Source organism: Tachypleus tridentatus, chromosome 8 (genome assembly GCF_004210375.1).
Source record: "Tachypleus tridentatus isolate NWPU-2018 chromosome 8, ASM421037v1, whole genome shotgun sequence".
Taxonomy (NCBI): Eukaryota; Metazoa; Arthropoda; class Merostomata; order Xiphosura; family Limulidae; genus Tachypleus; species Tachypleus tridentatus.
In genome coordinates this window covers 25,630,725-25,655,454 of record NC_134832.1, presented here as the reverse complement: position 1 = coordinate 25,655,454, position 24,730 = coordinate 25,630,725, and the positions used below count along the sequence as shown (strand labels likewise).

The 24,730-nt window shown below is 32.7% G+C and overlaps 1 protein-coding gene across 6 annotated transcripts in view; it reads left to right on the top strand.

Annotated features, from left to right (window-relative positions):
• Positions 1 to 11,697: 11,697 nt before the first annotated feature.
• The window catches only part of LOC143258709 (uncharacterized), a 39,834-nt gene continuing 26,801 nt past the window's right edge, over positions 11,698 to 24,730 (top strand). For all 6 annotated transcript variants that reach the window (XM_076518186.1, XM_076518185.1, XM_076518184.1 and 3 more), the window contains exon 1: positions 11,698 to 12,387. The gene's annotated coding sequence lies outside the window, so the exon portion shown is untranslated. The remainder of the gene's footprint in view (positions 12,388 to 24,730) is intronic.

Below are 24,730 nucleotides of genomic sequence, written 5' to 3'. Positions count from 1 at the left end.
CACTGATTATGATCAAACATTCATACAACTAAAGAAGGGATTGAATTGTTCCAGTGTTCACATATGGGAATATTCATTAATGTTAGATGCAGAAGTCAGTAATTTTGCAGTGAGGGAGTTTGATACAAGTAAAACATAAAAAAAAAACATGTTTGCCTACTATAATATGCCAATGAATGCTGTGGAAGGAAGGTATTGTACAATTCATAAAGAGCTACTAGGTGTGTGAGTCCTGAGTCACTTCTATCAGCATTTATAAGGACAAATCTTTATATTCCAGACAGATCATACAGCTGGTGAAATTTCATAATTAAGAAGACCAAATGGCAAGATGGTTCAAAAACCTGAAGGAGTACATCTTAACATCATACAATACCAGAGACAGAACCATTGAAATGTTGATGCATCATCACAAAAACCATGTGTTTATAAAAGTGTTCACATCTTGAGAAGAGAGAAGTACAGTATAGAAAAGTTGACAAATCTAAGGTACATCAAAGTGTAGTCCAAAATGTGACACCATTCAGTAATGACGAGAGACTGATGCAGTCCAACATTCAACTGGAACCTGTTCTGGTAAAAGCTATTAGTTTGAAACCAATTATTTAGTGGCTCAGTAATAGTACATGAAGATCTTTATGGCAAACATCCTTAAAATAATGAGATATTAGACAAAGTTGGATTCACTGTGTTTAAAAGAAGATTTTTTATGTCAGAAATGGGGAGATGCCAGTGGGCAGAAACAATGATTAAAGTTGGTAATGCCCCACTCTGTATTAATCTTCATAATCATCACAACCTTTGAACAGCCGAGTGAATGAGTGTTAAGAAGACAGTAGAATGAGTAATGAAATGCTTTGACTGGATGAAGAGAACTGTAGAAAAAAGATGTTGAACATATAAACTGTGCTATAGTTCTTAAGGTTCATTTACAAAACTGAATGCTCAAATACAGCAGTTTTATGTTGAGGCACCACTGGAGAGAGTTATTCTTGGTGTGTTTGTTCTCTGATGCAGAATAACTGGAAATAAATACGTCATGGTTGTGATTAACTATTTCATAAAATAGCTAGAAGAATATACTACTGCTAATCAAGAAGCAAAATCTCTTGCAAAGAAACTAGTTGACTAATTTGTTTCAATATTTAGCATGTTCATGAAATTTCACTTTGATCAGGGACAGAACTTTAAATAAGACTTGTTGCACAAATATGTCAGATTCTTGGTATTTAGAAAAAAAAGATTAACAGCCATTCAATTTCTGATGATACAGAGAGCTTTAATTGCACACTCTTAAATCAAATAGAAATGTATGTAGATAAACACCAGAGATGCATAACCAAGATATTTCAATCTTACTTATGATTTATCATACAGCAGTATATGAAACTAACTGCAATAAACTATCAATCACTATTGTTGTTTGGAAAAGAATTAAAAGTACCACTGAATCTTTTGTTCTCTCTTCCACAGAGTTCAGGAGAGTCTCACAAAGGTTGAGACTTTGTTCAGGGGACTGTCCCCTTATTGGATTCAATTTGCTACAAAAATATACATGAAATTGGCAAAGTTTTAATAACATTTGAGTCTGCTATACAAAAAAACCGATGAGTTCCAAAGATTTTCTGAGGATCACAGATTCGAATCCCCATTCCACCAAATATGCTCGCCATTTCAGTCGTTATGGCATTATAATGTAATGGTCAATTTCACTATTTTTTGGTAAAGGAGTGGCCCAAGAGTTGGCAGCGGCTGGTGATGACCAGCTGCATTCCCTCTAGTCTAACTACTAAATTAGGGACAGCTAACAAAGATCGCCCTCGTAGTTTTGCGTGAATTTGCTAAAAAAACTCAAAGATATTTATACTCAAAATATGTCTGAATTTATAACAAAATTTGACTCGTGTTCTGACAAGTCGGAGTGCTAGGTAATGTTCATGTCAAGAACAAAAATACTTTTGTTCGTAGTATAGTTCGCATGTTACATTTTTATAACTTTTAGGATCTCCAAAATTTATCTTTGCAGTTTCTTTCTAGTATTTCTGGATGTTATTCGTGGTATTTATTCTCCCCTGCCACGAACTGATGCTAAATCAGCAATGTATGGTAAAAGAATGGTTATGGCTTGTGCATTTTGACACCAACTATGCATAGAATATTAAGGAATGCTCTTGATGACATACATGATTTTATCCGAGGAAGAGTTAAATCAGTATGTTTCTATGTCGTTAATGGACAAGTCAATGTGTTAGTTATCGCGGTTAATTCGTGAAATTAAATTAAATTATTCAATCTTATTTCTGTCATAGGCCTAGGCCTGGCATGGTCAAGCGCGTAAGGCGTGCGACTCGTAATCCGAGGGTCGCGGTTTCGCGCCTGCTAAACATGCTCGCCCTCCCAGCCGTGGGGGCGTATAAAGTGACGGTCAATCCCACTATTCGTTGGTAAAAGAGTTGGCGGTGGGTGGTGATGACTAGCTGCCTTCCCTCTAGTCTTACACTGCTAAATTAGGGACGGCTAGCACAGATAGCCCTCGAGTAGCTTTGTGCGAAATTCCAAAAACAAACAAACAAGTCATAGGCCTACAACGATTAACAACAGTGCACAAACGTTTAAGTTTCCAGAAATGAATTTATTTATCTCCTCACGGACTAAATTTGTATTATTTTCATGATATAATTTATACGAACCGACCCAGAAAAGAAAAACGTAACAACAGTATATACAATGTGTTTTGTTTTCTGTTTTATTTTAAAAATAATACATGGAATGCGTCATTTCCTCCTCTCACACTGGAATGAGAGTGTGCAGGAAGTGGTTAGTTTTTGTTTGTTATTTTAAGATAATTTTCTTTGCATTTTGACCTTAAAATAATGAGGTAATTTAAAGTTTAAGGATTTATTTTGCTATGTAAAGTCCTACTTTTTATTTCATTTTTTTTACATAATAAATATTTATTTTAGTTTTAAAATGGTTTGGTTTTGAATTTCGCGCAAAACTACACGAGGGCTATCAGCACTAGTCTTCCCTAATTTAGGAGTGTAAGACAAGAGGGAATGCAGTTAGTCATCACCACCCACCGCCGATTCTTGGGCTACTCTTTTACCAACAAATAGTTGGATTGACTGTGACATTATAACGCCCCCACGGCGGAAAGGGCGAGCATGTTTGGTGTGACGGGGATTAAGAGTCGAGTGCCTTAACCATCCTGGCCATGCCGGGTTGTTTTAAAGTGTAACACGTTTTATGTTTCAGATATTTAGCATTTTGTTTGGTTCTCCCCCCCCCCTTTTAGGGATGGCAGGCGTTATCGTTGTTAAAGGTAGCCTTTTTTATCTTTTGCTTTGTGATTAATTTTGTTGAAATGCCCACTTTTAAAATTGGCAGGATAGCTCTGCATTTTATTTATTTCTTGCATTTTTTGTGCAGTTTTACTTTGTTATGCATACGAGTGAATAGACTTGTTAATTTGGAACCTTTATCCAAAATTTATGAAAGTCGAACTGAGTGGAAATCAACAAGAAAAATCTTTGTCTAGGGACAGCTAACAAAAACAAATTGTTTTTGTTACAATTCAGTGAATAGATATGTATTACAAAGTATTAAAGTGCATTATTATTCGATGAAACTGATGGCACAAAATAATATAAATAATCATGAAACACTAGTACTGACATGTTTAAAATCCACACCATCTGTTATGACAATTTGCACTGCCAATGGATCACCTGATTCGTACTTGGCCTGCTTATTGTCAAACAATAGAAAGAGAACATCACAGTTTTTGCCGAAAGTACGAGGCTTATCATGCAGATTTAAAACTAAAAAAATCACATATTGCGCTTTCAAGAGAACACGAGTTAGTATGCAAAAGAACTCACTGTTAATTAAACTACTAGAAAGTCAGTGTAATAAACTTAATTGGTTAGACAAGCCTAACGTCTGGTTTCAGCAACATTTACAAAGCAGTGTTAGGGCGATTTCGGACAACTTTACTATCTGAATACATGAGCAATGTGTCAGTAAAAGCGCATATTGCAACTAGATTTGTGCTGATGAGACCTATTAATATCACAAGTAATTACAGTTACGTGTGCATGAATACTCATTATTTGTCTTTGAATACAACCTTTACTGTGATCCATGCTTCTAAATGGGTAAGCAGTGCAATGAAGATGATAGTCACAGCAATATATCATTTTACACAAGTGATATTCAACGGTATTTGCTATGACAACTGCCATGAATGACCATTTGAAAAATGTGAATAACGTAATGATCATTTCAAACATGCCTCAGTTTAGTGCAAGTAGATATAGGTCTAATGTCTGTTGTTTTTATTTGCATATTTACTAGTGGTATGCTTAATCTCTTAATCTAGATTTATACCTAATATTAAGAGTTCTGTACAGTTTTTGGTAACTTTAGTTAGCATATATTTAATATAAATATATTAGGTCGAGCTGTAGTATGACCCCTGCCAAGGTTTCGCTCGTTGTCAGGACAGGTAGAATATTCGGTGCCTGTCCTGTGAAAGTGGGTTTTCTCGGGGCACTCCCGTTTTCCCCACAACAAATTCTGAGGCACTTAGATTTATAGATCCAAGCCACTCCGTGGCCGTGATCACAGGACGTTTCCCTGTTTATCGCGGGGTTGGTTGGCCTGCAGCTTACTTCTTTTCTGTAGGCGGGCTCCGGACTTGTCAACTTGTTTTTTGCCGCCTTTGTCTCGCTTAGCATTCTCACCCAACATTCTCATACTGCCCCACCTCACTTCATTGCCTCATTAAACCAAATTAAAATACAAGAAAACTCTCACCTACAGATAAATAATCTTCCACGAGCGGGGACGAAGAAGAACTACAACGTTCCTGAACACCCCTGCTGGGGAGGTAATTCCTCAAGCTTTTCTCTCTCTAAACTAAATCCCTGCCAAGATTTCGTTCATTCTGTAGTATGTGTAGGTCAATCTCCTCAGGCAAATATTGGCATATATCACGGCAATTGTAACATATATGCCACATATATAAAAGAAAATAACCGTGGTTGAACATCAGGAGTGCATAAAAACAATGAACCACCGATAATAAAGATGTTAGTCGACAAATGATAATTATGTGTTTGAATGCTCGAATCTTATTTTAATAGTATCAGTGCAAACACTGTTTTTAATGTTCTTTCACTTTTAAGTTTTTATTCTAAATAACCTGTGATAACTCATCACGTGATAATGCACTTTTTTGAGTAAGGAATATCATATTTATACATATAGTTACACACATTTGTAAACAAGCACATAAAAACGAACAAATCTGCAATTCACATTTCAGTGTGACCCCCAAGTTATTGCTGCTACATGCAGCCTACCTAAACAAACAGTAACGTAACTAATACCTAAATGTATATAACTGTAGTTTTCATTTAGGATTATTTTACTTTTTTCTGTTATTTTTCTCAGCAACTCATAACTGATCAGTAAACCAAGGCCTAGATATGTTTCAAGTTAAACCACAGAGAAGTTGTTTAAAGATTTCTTGATTTGGTTTGCTGTTCACAACCTCTTCAGGACAAAAAGAGAAATATCAGGATCAAGTTACTTCTTTGCAAATAATTTTTAAACCTTGCAGCTTCCTTCAGAACGGACCCTTGCTGGGACAGCGGCAAGTCTTCGGAGTACAATGCTAAAATCAGGGGTTCGATTCCTCTCGGTGGACTCAGCAGATAGCCTGATGTGGCTTTGCTATACGAAAAATGCACACACTCCTTCAGAATGTGTCCTTTGGTATAACACACTACACAAAGTATATCAGAAGATAAAATTGGCTGTCATTCATGAACTGGAACAAGTAAAATATTGACGTATGATGGAGTGACAAATATACAGGTACACATTATTTAAATTTCAGTGTTTGTTATATTAATCGTGATTAGTACACTCATGTTGTTGCACTGTCAGTAAAATCATCCCCCCAAGACTGAAGGTATAGTTGATCATTTGTGAATTAGAAGTATTGTTCACCAACACTGAGGGCAAGCAATTTTGTGCCACTAATGATGAAGTTGTTGTGAACAACTGAAACGCATATACATTTGAGTTGTCACTTGTAACTGATGGTTTGTCCAAAGTATCTGACCTGAAGGGACTTGTGAAAAGGTACAAGGAAAGTGTTCAAGCTCTTCATTATAAGGAACATTTGTTGCAGGAAGAAGTTTAGAATTGAAACGACAGTGTAGTGTTTGTTCAACTTTCAAAATATGCAATAGAGAGAGAAGAGGAGAACCTAATGACTAAATACCTGGATAAAGTTGAAAATGTATACGAAGCTCTGAATCTTGATGCTGATTTTCCTTTAGAGGTGGAAGAGTATGTTGAGCAAAATCTGAACCCCACTAAACAGACATACCACAGATCGCAAAACGATGCTGTTTGCAGTAGGAAATACCTACTTGCTGAAACTGTTTATGCAATGCCACAAGGTATACCACCTCTCAAAAAAAGAGGAAAACAGTGTCATGAAACGAACTGAGTCTGGTAATATATGCATCTATACTCTTGAACTGGAATGAATGACACAAATATGCAAATTTCTAAAACATTTTCAACACTGTAGTGATCTTATAAGCAATGAAGCTGCAACATTTTCATACATTGCATTCATAAGATCAAGCATTAAAACACTTGACGTGTATACAAATAATGATCAGAGCATTAAAGCTCTGAAACAAAATATTCTTCATAAGCTTGACAACTGATTTTTTTAATGATTAAGTGCAAATAGCTTCACTTTCTGATGTATCAGGTCATTCCTTAAGTAATGCCCGATTTCAGGTTCAGAAAAAGAGAAAGGATTTCAAACACTTTCAATGTTATTTAATCAATAACTTTGTTCCATTATTATTAATTACTTCCTGCCAAGAATTCACAAGCTTCTGAATGACACTTTTTATAAAGTTTTTGGGGTTTGGAGGAAAAGAATGTAGAGAGGGTAGTTTTAACATCTTTATGCATTCCAAGCTTTTTTCCATCAAGATAGTTCTAGAAGCTTCGAAATAGCTAATAATCAGGTGGGGCAAGGTCTGGAGAATAAGGAGGATGTGGAAGTTTTTCCAGTCTTTGCAGATGTGATCCTTGCTGTAGAGGGTCGTGCACTATCCTAGTGTAACACAATACCTTTATGATTGATCAAAACAGGCCTCTTTTCTTTCAGTGCAACATTCAAGTGTTCTAACTGTTGACAATAAAAGTCTGATGTAATCGTTACATTGCGTGGCAGCAACTCAAAGTGAATCACACCAACAATATCCCACCAAACACTTAACAAGACTTTCCTAGGGTGAAGGTCCATTTTGGGCTGTACTGAGTCATTCTCTGCACCATGTAACATTTTTATAATATATCCATTTTTTATCTCCAGTCATTAACCTGTCCAAAAAAGGTGAGTTACATTCACGAGAGTGCAAATGTCCATTCCGGCTCAAAGGTTGGCTTCTGTCAAATCTTGGGGGACCTATTTTCCAAGTTTTGACACCTTTCCAAGCTGTTGCAAATGACGGTGAATTTTTGAATGGACTGAATTAAGCTTCTGTGCTAGTTCTTCAACTGTTACAGCACAATCTTCATTAAGTGCAGCCAGCACCAAGTTATCATTAAACTCAACAGGGCGACCTGAACGTGGCACATCACGCTGTAATCACCTGAACTTCTGAAACCACCTTCAACATTTTCTTTCATTGAGTGACCATAAACACCTTGAATGTTTCATGTAGTTTCTGCTGCACTATTGCCTTTTTCAAACTCATAAAGCATTATATGCCTAATGTGCTCCTCAGACACATCCGTCTTCATAATGGTTTATTTGATTAATGATCTGAAAAAGTGGAGTTGGGTTAGTTTCTTTTAGCTGTGTGAACATTTTTATATGCGTCCTACTACATATTTTAGTCATTTAAGCTTCTTGCAAAGACAGAAATGATGATGTACCTTCTGTATTAAATATTTGGACATTACTTATGGGATAACCTGGTAGTACAAAGGGCTGTGCTACCAGTTTCTTAAAAGAGAAAACAAACATGATAACTGACAATTGCAGAATCGCATGCACTACAGCCCCATGTAGCAGCTATGATAGCTTCCAGTGTGGTATTCTAAGAAAAGAAAATTATTAGCAGTCGAAAAAAAAAAAAAAGAAATATACACACTGTATGAAAGAGAGATATTTCTCTCTCTGCTATATACATTAATCAGAAAATAAAGCTAACTTTAAGTTTGCAGGAACTATCCAGGGATCTTCACTTTTAAAATACAGCCTTACTTGACTTATGCTCAGTGCTTGAAGTGGAAAGTAAGGTGGAAGTATGCATACCATCATTTCTTGTGCATTTTGATTAATAATTCCAAACAATTAACAGCATTATCACTATATTATGTACAAGCACACCCCCACTTCAAGCACTCTTATTATAAATCTTTCTCCAAAACAACTTGCTGTATTGGAAGAATATAACAGTTCACCATTTACAGTTGTTGCTAGGTGAATTTTGTCATGGAGTGTATATTCTGTTCCAGCTGAGGCCATGTTCTCCAGCACCAGTTTCATAATTAATGGCAGTAGATCATCCATGTTTCCAAGAAAGTTAAACGTGTCAAACTTGTAGAAGGAAATCTATTTCAATTTTAGCTTGAAGCTTTATTTACTAAGTAATGTCAGTTGCAGGGATAAAAATATACTCTTCATTTACCACTTAATAACAAATTGATTCTCACTATTTCCATGTTATTGAATATAATCTACCATTTGTAAATGGTGTTTTTGCCATGTTTATATTGTAACATTAATATACTGACCTTTGAAAGAAAAATCTTCAATTATATATCATGTGTGTTATCATTAAATAATTGTTCAAGCATTTTGCTTACTGAGAATGTGTTGTACTTCTTTGTTAAAGGGTTGTGTCATCCATGGGGTATGTAGTACTCTCAGAAATGAACAGAAGTTAAATGATCCCTTGTCATGACATGATATTAAATGTAATTCTTTTAAATTTGAATTTTCAGCTTGAGGGCAAGCCTGAAATAGATAAAAAGAGGAATATTGTAATACATACAGGCAAATCACATTTTTTTTCTATCTGCTTTAGTTCTACAGAAATTTTTAGCTTCTATGCTTAATTAGTTCCTCTGTAGTTATATCAAAAACATGCTGTCCAGGAAACCACTGAAGTTTCCATGTTCTACTTGCATTGTTTCTTTGTTCTGTGTAGGTAATATCTATTCTGTCTGAGGTAGTAGTGTAGTGCATCTGTGTTGAATGGGTCAACAACTTTAATTTTCTTTGCTGGCAAATGTATGATTTTTATTCCAGTGAACAAATATTATGGGAGAACAAAGTTCATGAGGTAAAACTGTTAGTTGGACAAATAAACTGAGTTCCTGCTGAATTCAACTGCACTTTCTTAGTTCAGTTATACTGGGAGATCTTGAAGTAAAGACTATTTGAGATAACTGTGTTTTAGTTCTGCACAGATAAATCCTGAGGAATTGAAAGCCGTGGGACTAAACACCAGTTTTATAGATAACCAAGTGTGGTCTTATTTGCACAAACATGTAAACTTTATTTCTTTTTTGTATCATAATAAATATTGTGTTTGTTTTATTCAACACTTCTCCATCATTATTGTTTCACGTACTAAAATGTTCAATCAGTTTGTAAATTTCTTGGTTGACTCATCAGCTATTAACAGCTACATCTTATACTAGCATAGAGATCAGTATTACTGAGAAATTCCAAACATCTATTTCTAGTTTTCTCAGCCAGTGAAGAACATTGCTGTCAAAAAATGTGTTCCCATGCATGTCATGAAACTGAAGCAACATTTTGACACTAAATACACAAAGACAACTAGAGCAAAACAACTTGGTGATTTTTCTGCCAAACTTCATAGAAACAGACTAACAAAAATTAAAGAAAAATCATACATTGATGAAAGTTGGTGGAAACCATATTGTAGAAGTGTATTTCTTTTGTTAGCAGGCTCTTTAAAATTACCTGGTAAAAATAATATAACATCTGGTACACATAACAATAACTAATCACCTTATATACACCTTCAACATTTGTACAAATCTGAACACTTTTACACTGTTGTAGGTTGCTGCAAGGTATCTTACAAATGATATCACCTAACATAAAACAAACTTATTTGTATAAAGTAATGAAACAGCTAACACAATGACTGGTTCTTTTCCTATTTTGACATAATACTACCTACCATATTCTCGATTACCTCTCAACTCACACCTTAACTAACTTAACAACCTTTCCTGTCGTCTTTATCACCTTAGTTCGAATATACGACAAAATAGTTGGCGTCACATCCTAAGTACTTTCTAGGCCCTCTCGTTAATAAATTACAACGTTGAAAATGTAAGTTACAAGTTACGACAGAATTATATGCCTGCATATCATACATAAAATATTTGCAATTTGATTCATCTTTTAAGTTGATCGAGGAGAATATTTAATGCTTAATTCGAAAATATGTTTCGAAGATCTTTCCTGATGACGAGAAATATACTTAAATTAAACTCGAAGACGACTAAGAAGGTCGAAATGTTGTTCGCTGCTGTATTTTGATAAAAGCGTTAATACCCCTACCAGCCGTCCTGAGATACATTTTCGAAGAACTTTATATATTTATTCTTGTGCACTTGAACTACTCAATAGAATACTTAATATTTTGTCAATTTATTGAAATATTTAATATATTTATCCACTGTTAGTTTTAGCCATCTCCACACAGTTATTGTGGCCCAGAATCTTTTTTGTTTCTGAACTATCATTGATTCACTGAGCACTCAAAGGAAAATGAGGACAGTTTAGGCAAAAAATTACAATATTAAAAATGCAGCTTGCAATTTTCGACAGAATGATATTCTCGCATATTACATATAATATATTTATAATTTAATTTATCTTTTTAAGTTAATGGAGGAGAATATTTGGTACTTAATTCGGAAATATGTTTCGCAGATCTTTATATATTTATTCTTGTGCACTTGAACTACTCAATCGATTGTTTGTTTGTTTTTGAATTTTGCACAAGGCTACTCGAGGGCTATCTGTGCTAGCCGTCCCTAATTCAGCAGTGTAAGACTAGAGGGAAGGCAGCTAGTCATCACCACCCACCGCCAACGCTTGGGCTACTCTTTTACCAACGAATAGTGGGGTTGACCATAACATTATAACGCCCCCACGGCTGAAAGGGCAAGCATATTTGGCGCGATGGGGATGCGAACCCGCGACCCTCAGATTACGAGTCGCACGGCTTAACACGCTTGGCCATATCAGGCATCTACTCAATCAAATACTTAATATTTTGTCAATTTATTGAAATATGTAATATATTTCTCCACTGTTAGTTTTAGCCATCTCCACACAGTTACTGCGGCCAAAATTCTTTTCCCTTTTTGAACTGTCATTGGTTCACTGAGCACTCAAAGAAAAATGAGGACAGTTTAGGCAAAGAATTACAACGTTAAAAATGCAACTTGCAATTTTCGACAGAATGATATTCTCGCATATTACAATAATGTTGTTGTTTTTTGTTTTTAAATTAAGCACAAAGCTACACAATGGGTTATCTGTGCTCTGCTCACCACGGGTATCGAAACCCGGTTTTTAGCGTTGTAAGTCCGCAGACATACCGCTGAGCCACTGGGTGGCGATTACAATAATATATTTGTAATTTAATTTATCTTTTTAAGTTAATGGAGGAGAATATTTGGTACTTAATTCGGAAATATGTTTCAAAGATCTTTTTTTAAATTTATTCTTGTGAAATTAGGCTATTCAACTGAATACTTTACATTTCGTAAATTCATTGAAATATAAATTTCCCATTGTTCGCTTTAGCCATCTCTACACATATGCTATTGCCAAGCATCCTTTCTGTTGCTGAACTATCACTGAATGTCTTAGTGTTTAAAGAAAAATGGTGATTGTTTCATCATGTATTTTATCTGGAGAAAGACAAATAGCATATTAGAGATTTAGAGTTATGTTTTCAATAGCAGTACAACTACAAGTTTTAAATATTTAAAGTTTGCATATATTATTTTCAACATTTTGCAACCCGTTGCTCGTTCTGACACGATTTTTGAAATTGGTTTCAACTTGCAATATATTTTGTTTTTACTTTTAAAACTGAAATTTGAAACGTTGTTTCAACTTTTATAGTTCAACGTGTTATCATAGGTGCATCTTCCGTAGCGAAATTGATGTTATAAATTCTTGAACTCGTGGAAATGTAAAATATAACGAAATAAAAATTAATGTCTTTGCTGATGAAAATCTGAACAAGTGAATTTACGTACGAAGTGCTTAAGTAGGTAAGTTTTACCATGAACTACTCATGTGATTCTTAAGATACTAACACAATAAACTGTGACTCTGATGGTAATTTGTTATATTTTACAATTTAACAGTACTTTGTACGTTGTTTACCATTATAGAACTGTCGTAGTATGATTAGTAATCTATTGCCAAGCTGAAATATACTATAGTAATAAACTGTTATTGATGATACAGTACTAGTAGAAGAACTCCAGCAGAATTGAGACATTAGAATTTCACACATACAGATGCTTTGTTAAATTGTAATAACTTGTTTAAAAAATACAATAGAAGTTGTTCATATTATGGCAGAATTTTCTAAGTCATAAATACTCTTTTTCAAAAAAAATTTCTGACAGTTATATTTTAGAAATGAATATTATCTGTTGTATTCAATACTAGTGCAAAAATCATGCATATTGCAGCATTATGTTGTCATTTAAAGTTCCATGTTGGCACATGTATGAGTAAAAATGGTAGAAATTCAAATAAGCCTTCTTCACTTATGTTTATAAGGAGATAAGATTCATCATTTCTTTTTCTCATTGGTAAGATTTTATTTCAACAGAAAATTAAACATCGTATATACTTGTTTTCATGCTTTGGCCTCTACAGCCAGTGTCAATGGAACTGACTGATTTAATCAACATATACTTTTTTAATACTGATACCTGCATGCATAGTGTTAACAAACATTGTTTCTATAGCTATCTGCAGAATGCAATAGATGTTAAGTGTAATTTTTGTATAATGCAACATAGTTACCATTGTAACTAACACAACAATTCTTTCAAAGTTTTTTCTTATATGAAAATAAAAGTGAAAAAGTATGTGGAAAAATTTTAAATAATCAAGCAAACTTATATAAAATGCTTAGTAAATTACATAAATTATCTTATAAATCATATTAAAGTCTCTTACAAGTTACATTTAGATAAGTAACATTTCAAAAAAAGATTTAGAATTAAAGAAATTTATTTTACAATCCAGTTAAGCATGTGAAAGTTAATCAGAATTAAGATTTTGATTATGACATTGAAATATAAACTCTAAAATTGCAGATTACTCAACATATATCACAGAAAACAAATGAGATATTGCTAATGGCCAGTTTGTTTTTAGAGAATAAACTCTGATGATTGATGCCAGTTGATGGAGCAAACATTAATGTTCAAAATTATATTTTCAGAAGAAATCTTCAGTGAGAAAACCTAAAACTGTATTTGATAAGGTTAAGTCTTCAAATATGAGTTTGTAAATAATTTTCTAGAAATATTACATTGCAAAATAAGAGTTATGGTAAATTTTCTTTCTCTGTTAGCACAAGTGTGGAATTCTCCTTCAACTTGGAAGTTATTGCCAGTTAAAACTATTTTATGACTGTTAAAGAGATATTTATCTGTAAAATTTTCTGTCTTTCTCTTGTGAAGTTTAAGTGTATTTTATTTTATAAGATATATATTACTCAAGATTATTGATTATCTAGAACCCCAAGTACTTCATACAGGAACATTCAAGTTTATAGGCAAAATTCGAATCACATGGATATAATCACAAATGGAAATTTTGGTTCATGTATGTAAAAAGAGTTTAAAAGGGCATTAATTTTAGTGTTGTAATGCTTTTACTTAGATTAAGGTAATAGCTGATATCAAACATTTATATTTTGAGGCAGGTGTTTGATATATGTACATAGTATACATTAGAAATTGGTATGGTCCATGTAAACTGTAGTTGAACTCATATATGTTGTGTGGTTTCATGTCTGGACAGAGACCTTAGTCATACAACTGTCAATGAAATGAGAGCATGCTATCCAATTGAATTGAATGTTTGTGGATGAACTGTCAAGCATATGACTTGTTAAATTGTGTCTGATTAGTCTGGCCACCTCATGCTTATTTAGATTAGAATCAAAACAAAAGTGACTTTAACCAGATAATGAGGCACCTTGTTTATGTTAATGAGTTGTTCCTGCTTCTTTGAAGATGATTGTTAGGCTTAAGTCATTGAAGGATGATTACACAGACTTGATTACACATAACAATCATATACACTTGTTTTAAAAGTGAATATTGATTATCTTTACCAGTTTCAAAGTGAGTATTTATCAGAGTTTATCACAGTAACAAAAACAACAATTTATTTGTTTCCTATCCCCAGCACAGAATCACAAACCATCAATGCATGTACAGGGTGGCCCTTAAGTCCCTACCCATCCATATGTTATTATGTTATATACAATTACGCATGTACTATAAATTTGTTTCTTTTTTTTTTCAGAGAAATATGGCTGATGTAAGCCCATTTACACTTGAAAATGTCTCACAGGACATGGCGTCACATAATATTATTCAGCAAGAATGAGGGACAGCACACAGATACACTGGATACATAAGATATATGGATGGGTAGGGACTTACAGGTCACCCTGCACATTTATATACATTAATTATATCTAAAACTAATAGGGTACTACTGTTACATGAAGTCAATGTGAAAGTATTACAGCATGCATTGGCAGTATCATTCAATTTGTCACTAATAATTTAAGTATTCATCTTGTGAGTTTCTAACATAAAAATTGAAAGAAGTGAATGGGACCAATGTTTGGCTCTGTACATAAGCCATATCTCAGCAAAATAAAAAGGTACAAGGTTTTTATTTTGTATTCTAGCTTTATGTTGTTAAAATTTGAGTTCTTAATTTGTACAAATCTATATATTTAGTATTTTGACATCACAAACATCTTATTTTAAACAGTGTTGCATCCAACGTATCAAGTGACTCACTCAAATCAGTATTTAGGTATATTCTTTTAATATTAACTTTTTAATTAAGAAATTAACTCATATGTAATATTTTTGAATTATAATTTACAATTCGACTGTAAAGTTATTGACATAAATTCCTAAAATAGTAATTCAGTAAACTTTTGCATTCAAGTCAACAAACATGGCATGGCTTTTGATCTGTGATCCATTGAGAAGGAGTTAATTAAACAAATTCAACATGAATATATAGGTATGTTTTTTTTATTTTCACAGAAAGTCAGCATGGATATTGAAAGGAAAAATCATATTTTATGAATTTGGCAAATATTTTTGAAAATGTTACATTTAATCTTGACACAGGTAATATAGTGAATTCAGTTTAATTGGATTTTTCAGAAAGCTTTAAGTTAATACATAAAAGACTTTTTTAGAGAATTACAACTGTTAGGGCTAGAAGTAATTTAATTAATGAACCAATTGCTGGTTGGGTGGTTGTCTTATAGAAAGATGTTAAGAATTTGATGAGATCACTGTAGATTAATATTATTTGTGTTGTAGTTTAGCACTTTGCATTTTGTTATTTCACAGATTATTATGTTGATAATCGACAAGTCAGTAAATTGATTACATGTACTTACCAATGTTTAAAATTACTGGGCATTTCCATTTACTTGGGGTTCTAAAATTTTATGGAGAGGATTGAAATTATTTAGTAATATTGTAAGTGAGGATATGCACGTGTATACTGGTAATAACAACATTAGTTTTTTTTGTAGCTTAGTAAGGAAGAGTTGGTGAAATTGAAAAGAAAAAATTGATAGATATATCTTTTACAAAGTTCAGGAATGTTATTTATCTCTCTGTACCACTGCTGTAGGATTTCCTAATCAATCCACAAGTCTTGATTGAATACTCTCACATGTGTCTATATGTATTGCACTATCCTATAAAGTAGGTTTGTGAGAGTTTGTTGGATCTTCCATTAAGTCTGTCATCATGTCTTCTGTTTTGATCTCACTCCTGTTTTTTTATTCTTAGAAAGAATAAATATTTTTGCACTCAGATTCTGTTAAAATTTGTCACGACTGTAGCCACACATACGATTGTTATTTGTAAATACAGACAAGGTCACAGCTAATTTCCTATGACTCTTTTGACTGCTGTGATACTGATATTTTAATTTTAAATAGCCTAGACTAGAGATGCAACATATGCAGCAATATACAGTCATTTGTGAATTATATTGTTGTATGTAGATGCCAAATATTAGTGATCATTGGCTGCAAGTTATATGTGCTAATGGTGCCTGTCCTATACCAGTATTTAGGAACATGGTCTCAGTTCTATCAGTATTTGAGCCTATATTTTGCTTATCTTTTTAAAACCATAATATTAAATAGCTTACATTGAGAAAAAAAAGCCTAGTATGTTTTTAAGTAATGCAATTCAAAAATAAAAACCACATTATTCATGATGCTTTAAACAACCCATATACCTCACAAGTGCTTGCTATAGATGAACTGTGCATAATTGTAATTTAATGTTGGTTGGGTCATCATTTGAAAGATATTTTGTGCTTTCCATCTGAATACTCCCAGAAAAACATTACACATGCCTTGAATTTGGAAGACATTTTCAAAGTAGTGGTCTTGATGTGTGGTTGCTTATCAATTCAAACAACATTGTGTCAAAGATTCTAATCTTTGTAGGTATAATGTTTTAAGCAAATGTGTACACTAAATAAATGTAATATTAAAACTCATAGGCAGTCTATTTTTTACTTCCTTTTTGAAACATTTTCTTTCACTAGCCTGTTTATTACAGTGAGAAGGAATTTGATCCACAGTTAGCTCATATAATGTCAAAATAAGATATACCTTTATGAGGAATTCAGGAAGTTATAATGTACTTTTTGTACTTGTTACAAATAACCCAGAAGCAAACATCAGAGAGGATTATTGACATTTGCTAAAAAGTGATCATAATAAGAGGAATTAGCAAGAGAAGTGGACTTTCTACTTTATATCTTATTAAATTAATAAGGTTGAATGTTGTAAAAATTACATCATGTCTGGCAAACTTTAAACAACAAGCATATGTATTATATTAGACTCAGAAGGCTATTGTACAGGTGATAGGAGCAACATGTACAGGGCACACTAAAATGAATATTGCACAATTTGTTTTCAATGTTTCCTTTTAAATTAAGAAATTAAATTTTTTTTATATTATTAAATTTGTACTGTAAATTATGTTCAAAGCTAAGTTTATTGACATACATTGATAAAGTAACTTAATTAAGTTTTGTTTGTAACTCTATATGGAGTTGTAATATGCACACTTTGACTCTTCCCCTAAAATTGCATTGCACACTATAGATGCATTGGTTGATTATCCATTCATTGGTTAATTCATTGTAAATTTCTCATTTCCCAATAAAAAATAGACAAATCCTTTAAAAAAAAAGAAGTTAAAATACAGAGATAAAGAAGAAGTGGAAAAGGCTGGTTTCAGTAAAAAGTCATCATCAGGTCGAAGAAGGTCAAAACGTTGTTTGCTCCTCTACATAAAAATTTTCTCAATCCAGACCAGCCGTTTTTACATATATGTTTTATTGTTTGTTTGTCTCATTCTGAACCATGACATTCTTTATCCATGTTTCATTCTGATACCTTCCTGTCCTTTGCTTGTTCTACCTCTAAGGGTTTCTCCATTAGTTGTGTATTCTTGCTTGCTAATGACTGGAGATTTGCAATCAATCTGTCCTACCTCAGTTCATTCTTGGTTCTTTCTCATTTTACTATATTGTTGTTTATCACACTTTGGTCAGTCAATTCTCAAGGAGAGGATGCTCAAGATAGCCATTTCCAAATTTTTTACCAACGTTCCTAATTTTTATCCCTCAAAATGCTCCCTTAAGTTTGTTCACTACGAGGTTGGGTATCAGTTTTGTGCCTGACTCTTTGACCTTGTTACAGATCAATCAGTCTTTTGTCAGGTGGTCAGTTTTACCTGATCTCAGCGTGATGGAGGGTGGTGCTATACCACAACTTGGTTGATTGGCATCTCTTAGCCCATTCTGTACTGGAGTTGTCACAACATATTCATCTACTTTGTACTCATGCAGCTCATATAGTTGAACTTTCCAGTTAGAGAAGTCTCTCCCATTACCTGCCTGACATTCTTGTCTCTTGAGATTGTTTTTTCAGCACCCAACTTCACTTGGCCCATATTTTTAATTTTTGACTGCTTTTGATGGAATTTTCAGTTACCTATGTTGTTACTGTTAACTATCTTACTGCTAGTGAAATTCTACCAAATCAGGAAGATGTGGCTTCTGTGGAAGCATTTATTCCCTTGAGTCTGATACCAATGCAGTCTCTTTCATGAACCATGAAATCTTGATGAGGTTTTCATTTTCTTCCATCTCTCACCTTTATTCCCAGTTGTATCCTGATTGCCTTCTATGTCCCATACATGCTTTGATGTTGCACAGTATGGGGATATTTTAATTATTCCAGTTGTCCAAATGTTCAATTCTTGGATTGGTAATTTACCATCATTTTGCTTACATGTACTATATTCGTAGTTCAGTGGGCATGACAGCTCCTTCTGGTCTGCTGAACTTGAGGTGAGGACTGTATGATCTTTTTTCCTCTACTTCCACATGGATGTTGATTCCTGGTGGCTAGGTTTTGGATTGTAGTTGACTTGTCAATAGTATATTTCTTACTATAATGCCCACATGGATGTTGTTTCGTGATGACAGAGTTTTGGATGCAGTTGACTTGTTGTGCACAGTCCGTAGCGCCTTAACCACTCTACACCTTGGGGAGCATCCTTCTACTCAGACACACATTACTGTCTTTTTAGGGGTTGAGATTCTAATAGCATGTGGTTCAGATCCCTATCCAAGTATTGTTCTTACTCTTTCAAATCTGTTCTTCTCATTTCCTTCCCATGTATTCCAGATACAGATATGGCACAGTCTCCCATGTAGGATCCTCTACTGCTAGGATCTCCACTTTTCAGGTGCTCTTTGAATTATTTCAAAAAGTGCTTCTTTCCTTCGTTTGCACTGGTCCATACACCTATTCATTGTGGAATTCTAGCTATGTCTGTAAGAGAAGGTAAGTTAACTTATCACAAATTGTAGTATTCTTATACTGAAAATATATTTCTAATAGGTATTATTTGAAGTATAATTTGAGGAGTTACATGTGTGAAGAGGGTGTGTTGCACTCCTATTGGTGGAGAATTATAGCATGATTTACATACGAGATGCAATTGAACCACATTAATATCTGTGTTGGATTTTTATATTTTATTTTAAAAGTTTTAGTTGAGTTTTTTCTTTGATACTTTCGATAGATTGTATGTAGTATTTTTTATTTTTTTGACTGTTTTCATTACATAATTATTTATAAACAGTCTAGAGATTTCTTGCTTGTTCTCAAAAGGACATATCTCTGTCTGTTGCTCTTGATAATGTTTCTTATAAAGGTTTTATTGTCATCTTATGTGTTTTATGTCCTTTTTTCCATGTTTACTACTTGCTACAAATATTTTGTTTTTGTACATAAGCTGTCTTGTTCCAAACTCTGTCTTTGTCTCTATTAGATGTGCCACTTAATTGACTTTGGAACTATGTTAGATATACTTCTTATTAGACTTTGGGATTGCATTATTTATACCACTTACTTGTCTTTGGAACTATTTTAAAGGCATTGCTTGCTTGACTTTGAAACAGCTACTATTTTAATGAAGAAGATTCTTGTACAACAGATAAAAATATACACCTTTCATCTGTGGGCTTGAAAGTCTCCATTGTATATACATCCTCCTGCTGGTGTGGAAAGGAGTCTCTTTTAGTGTCTTGAAAATACTACAACTAGGTGAACAAATGGCTCTGAGGACTGTGCATTTTTTATTGAAATAATTTATATGATGTATGATTCAAAACTCTGTAATGCCCTTTAAAAGGATGGCTTTGTTTTTTTTTGTTTGTTCTTTGTACCCAACACTCTTGGTTATGTGTTTTGATTACAGGAACTTTTGGGAAATCTACATTTTTAGAAATGTGCACAAAGTATTAGTTTGCCCATGAGACAAGTTATTTTTATATTTTGCAAGATATGGTAGTAATGTTATATGAGAACAACATATTTATTTTTAGAGTAGAAACAGAGATTTCTGAAAGCCTGAAATATCATTCTTTGTTGTAAGATTAAAACATGGAGATGCTTTAATTCTAACATATTTTTCTCTCTACTTTGTTGTTACTTCTTAAGTCATTGTGATAGCACCTGCTTCTGGTTTTGTTTAGGTCTCTACATAAATACCATTGTGTTTTTGAAAATTGCATCAAAATGTGGTTAAAGTTTTTTTGGTTATTTCATAAATGTTTTAATGCATCAACATGATTTATTAGCTCTTTTCACTATATGTAATACTCCTTACCTCAAACATAAGAAAGATTTATTTAGTGAAAGATTACCAATCCTTTCTCATAAAAATCAGAATGGTTTGAAGTAACATTTAGATACTGAAGTTTTTTTAAATATTCAGAAAAAAATCTACCTTAATCATAGTTCATTTTCTACTTAGATTAATTTCTGTTGGATTGTTTATTTGTGTTTTATATGTGTAATTAACTATTTCTGTTGTGTTTTACAGTATTGACAGATATTAATAATGTTATATAAATTTCGTGTTCTAAAGTTTGTAAATCTCTTGCATATTTTGTATTTTTTCCTTATGTTGCAAATAAGCAACAGCTGAATTTCCTTTGGAATATGGCCTGGCATGGCCAGGTGGGTTAAGGTGTTGGACTCATAATGTGAGGGTTATGGGTTTGAATCCCTGTTGCACCAAACATGCTCACCCTTTCAGCCATTGGGGCATTATAATGTGATGATTAATCCTGCTATTCTTTGGTAAAAGAGTAGTCCAATAGTTAGTGGTTGGGTGGTGATGACTAACTGCCTTCCCTCTAGTCTTACACTGCTAAATTAGGGACAACTAGCACAGATAGCTTTTGAGTAGCTTTCCACAAATTTAAAAAACAACAACAACCTTTGGAATATATCAGACATTTAAGATTTTTTTAAAAATATACTTTGATTAATTTAAATAAATTTTGGAATGATCTGTCATACTTAGTCTTTTCTTGGGCATTTAAAATGCTCATAGCACCTGTTTAATTCTATAAAAAGCCTTTCACAGAAACCAAGGAGAACATTTAGTAATTGTATGTAAAGATACAGCAGCAAACATATTTTTTAAACACTTTAACATATATATATATATGTACATATGTGTTTGATGAAATTAAAGTATATTTGACTGGCTTTTATATGTTAAAACTTTTATAAAGTTACTTACATTTTTGTCATCTGAAGTTCTTAGCAATTTTAAAGCTCATATATTTTCATGAGAATTATTAATCATTAGTATTTTGTTAATACTTTTGTCTTGGAAACTGTACTGATCTTGAATGGCTAATTTGTCTTTCACAATTTGTGTTACATGTAACATTTTTGAGGGCGATAATCCATCCTGAGATTTAATACTGGGTCAGACAAATGTATGTTGATATGTTTTATGATGTAACACACATAATAATTTTCAATGCAAAATTTATGAACCTTGTATAATAGGAATAGTATAATTGTATAATAGTTGCAGCTGTTAATTTTGTTTTGTACCATGATATATTATGCAAAGCATGTATTTTATATCTTGTTTTGTGGTTCTGTTAGAAAACTTGACATAGTATTTACATTTGTTTTTGTAGATACACTGTGAATATAAATTGTACCAGTTGTTTTTAATAAACATATCTTTTTCACACTAAGAATTGTTGATTGTGCTTTTGATTTAAACTGAAAATACTTTGTTTTGTATTGTTGTTGGAACAGGTCGTGAACAAACAATAGTGTTCAAAAGAAAAAGTTTTAACTTTATTTATTTACAGCTAGGATTTTCAACACCTTTATTTTTTTTAGAAGCATTTATATTCTGCTGAACATGCATGTCAAAGCTCAGTAAAGTGTGGTGGGTACTTTAGTGTTGCTTTTACTACTATTAATTATATTCTGAAACTTTTCAAGTGTAAATTGAAAAATAGCATAAAAGATTTAATATAATTTTACTTTTATTCCTTGGGAAAAAGTTGAATTTTATCCTTTGATTTACAGGTGCATTTCTGATAAAACAAACAACTGTGTAAAATGTGGTGTTTCCAATTAGTTTAACATTTTGTACTTGTTTTTACCTAAAGCATTGTTGTTATTTTCAGAACTTTGGGCAACTAGTGCTCTACAACGATTTCTGCTACTTATGAATACGAGAAAGTCTCAAGGTGACATACACATTGCAAGATCAATTCTAGACAGTATGCCATTAGGCACTAGTAGCAGTCAGTGTAAAGATTTATGGACTGAACAAGCAAAGTTTCATTCTTGTAGTTTCTGCCACAAGAAATATAATTACAGAGATGCATTACTATTTCATTTGCTCACTGTACACAAACAAGCACTTGATAAATAAACAGTTGCAACTGATGTATATTAGTAAAATTTTATGATTATTTTAGTTTGCTCATTACTTCAAGGTATGCAGCTTGAATGTGAAGATGACTTATACATGTATATTTATATTCTGCAATAAAATTTCATAAAATGTATTTTTAAAAGATTGTATCATCATATATTTGTGTTCAGGATTCTATGTACTTTATTCATATTTAGGTTGTTCTGCTTTCCTTTAAGTTTGCTTTTAATCTTTTTTCACATACATTTGGATATGTATTTAAAGTACTATTTGAGTATAGTAATCTATTAAAAAAATTTTAAATAGCAAAGAAAGTAGATATGTTGAAATTTAAGTATGAGCTAACTTTCTGAAAGGATTTATTCTGATTGTTGGACAGGTTTACTTTTTAAAGAGTATGTGTGATTAGTGAAAGATCCACATATTTGTGCTGTTATATTTTAACGAATGGTTTCAAGTTGTTATTGTGCTCTTAACATGCTAAAAGTTGATGGAACGTAAAATAGTTCATTTTTGTAGATCTCTGAATGTGGAACAAAAGCTGTACTGAACTTAAAACCAATCCAGTGAACTTACATAATCAGAATGAAGATTAATAAAATTACAGATCTCTTAAATACACAGTAACTTGTTATTACTAAATAAAAATGGGTGTTTAGAACTGAATACATAATAAAAAGTTAGTGGAATTATGTGACTTAAAGGTTTACAATCCTAGAACATATATGTAGCACAAGCTTATTAAAGAACAGAGCATACAGCAATACAGATTTAAGCAATGTAAGTACAAGAAGGATTGTTTCTGAAACATTCAATTTAGCACACTTTTATAGAATGTCTTGTATAGCTGTGTAATATATAATATTTATGGTACCAGGAGTAGAGTACAGAGAACTTACAAAACTGCTAGTTGCACAGGTAGCTGTAGCATGGAAGATTTACAGAATTATTAGTACATTTGTAACACAGAACATACATATTATAGATGTTTACAGGAAATAAGAATGTTGTCCAAGCTTTTCATAGTATATGACAATGAATATTTTCTTTTGATTTGAATATAGTATGGAAGGTCATGCATTTGTATGGATTACAAGTTTAAAATTGAGTAAAGGTAGGCTGAAAACATCAGGAATACTGTAAAGAAACTGCTATAATTCTAAATGTAGCACATTGTGATAGAACCATAATACAAAACATATAGAAGATGAGAATAGTATATAAGTCTGAATACAGAAGATTAGAGAACCATTTAATATAGTTAAGAGAGATTAGAGGATCAAAAGTGATGCATAAAGTTTGCAAAATTGTGAATAGTTTATATATTTATGAAAAAGTGTGCATTTGATCTGCTGTTGGATAAAAATGGCTGTTTCAGATATTCCAAGTGTTTTATTCCAATAATGTATCCATGTTTTTTGTATATATTGATGAGGAATAAAACTTTTAGTAGTTTGATTTTACTTTTCAGTGAAATTATAAACATAAATCCTTATTAAAAGAGTAATATATTTTGATTTTATGTTTACATTTTTCTTTTGTTAAGTCTCCTAAAACTGTCTAATAATATCCTACAGATTTTCATTTAGTATTACAGGTAAAAAGATTTGTTGAAGGTTAAAAAGTAGTTCCAAGTGAAGATAGCAAGCTAAAATTTGGTTTATTAGCTTAAGTACAAAAAGTAATGTCTTTTATAAAGGAAATTAGCCAAAATGTTGGTTAGTGAAAATTATACTCAGATAAATATTTTAAGATAGTATGATTAAAGTATTGGGTAAAATATACATGTAAAAACGGCTCGTTTGGGTTGAGAAAATATTTTACGTAGAGGAGCGAGCAGCATTTTGATCTTGGAAGAAGGTCAAAACGTTGTTCGCTCCTCTATGTAAAATATTTTCTCAACCCAAAGGAGCTGTTTTTACATATATATTTTTCTCTACAAGTGGGTTTTCTCAACATCACAAAGTATTAGCTAGTTATCATTAGATTCATATATGTGGTGGACTTACAC